The sequence below is a fragment of the Mandrillus leucophaeus genome, unplaced genomic scaffold (assembly GCF_000951045.1).
Source record: "Mandrillus leucophaeus isolate KB7577 unplaced genomic scaffold, Mleu.le_1.0 Scaffold809, whole genome shotgun sequence".
In the NCBI taxonomy this organism is placed as follows: Eukaryota; Metazoa; Chordata; class Mammalia; order Primates; family Cercopithecidae; genus Mandrillus; species Mandrillus leucophaeus.
The window spans coordinates 791,882-792,910 of NW_012108797.1; the positions used below are offsets into that span (position 1 = coordinate 791,882).

The following is a 1,029-nucleotide window of genomic DNA, read 5'->3' on the forward strand; positions in this document are numbered from 1 at the left end:
ACACACACACACACACACACACACACAAATTTAGCTGGGTGTGGTGGCACTCACCTGTGATCACGCCTATTTGAGAAGCTAAGGTGGGAGAATTGCTTGAGCCTGGGATGTCAAGGCTGCAGTGAGCTATGATTGCACCACTGCACTCCAGCCTGGACAGCAGAGTGATACCTTGTCCCCTCACTCCCCCCGAAAAAAGATGTAAGTTGTTATCAGCCAACACACACAGCCAGGGAAGGCTTCATAGGTATATGACTTGTGCTGTTGCACAGGGCCCTGATGTCAGAAGAGTTCTACTCCTGGTTTAATGCTCTGCTGCCGTTGTGTTGAAATTCTTACTGAGTTTATTTCTGAATACCGTCAGGCATAGATATGTCTACAGGTTATCTAAACTGTATTCAGAAACAAGTCCAGTTGGCTTACAGGTGCCTCCAACTTCTGTGTCTCCTTCCTTCTCCCCTAGGTACTTCCAAGTTTACTGTATACTGCTGTCCCTTCTACTGTCCTTTTCCCCTCTGCTGACCTAATGCGCCAAAGCCCCATTGATTTATCTGGGCTTTTTGTTGAGCCAGAGACCCACTCTGTCCCTAACAAAGTGGATAATGACTAGGTGTGGTGGCTCATGCCTATAATCCCAGCACTTTGGGAGGCCTAGGCAAGTCTCTCCAAAAAACAAAATAAAAGGTGTGAATAAAACCTCTTTCTTTACTTTATACTTACATGTACTGTGAGATACACATATTCTTCTGTGGTTTTTGGCTCATAATTCCCATAGCCTTTGTTATTCCCTAAATGACTAAAACAATAAGCACACCTTTCATGAAAGTATTTGGTCTTTTGTTTCGGAGCAGCTTCAGAATCATAAACATAAAAGACTGTCTTTCTTGGCTGGGCACGGTGGCTCACGCCTGTAATCCCAACACTTTGGGAGGCCGAGGCGGGTGGATCACGAAGTCAGGAGATCGAGACCATTCTGGCTAACACGGTGAAACCCAGTCTCTACTAAAAATACAAAAAAAAAAAAAAAAA

At 44.7% G+C, this 1,029-nt stretch overlaps 2 protein-coding genes across 3 annotated transcripts in view; one reads left to right on the forward strand and one right to left on the reverse strand.

Moving 5' to 3' along the window:
• The window catches only part of LOC105530266 (protein BEX1), a 270,313-nt gene that overhangs the window by 97,938 nt on the left and 171,346 nt on the right, over window positions 1–1,029 (forward strand). The gene's annotated exons all lie outside the window — the stretch shown is intronic.
• Window positions 1–1,029, reverse strand: part of BEX4 (brain expressed, X-linked 4) — a 12,623-nt gene that overhangs the window by 11,306 nt on the left and 288 nt on the right. The window lies entirely within an intron of this gene.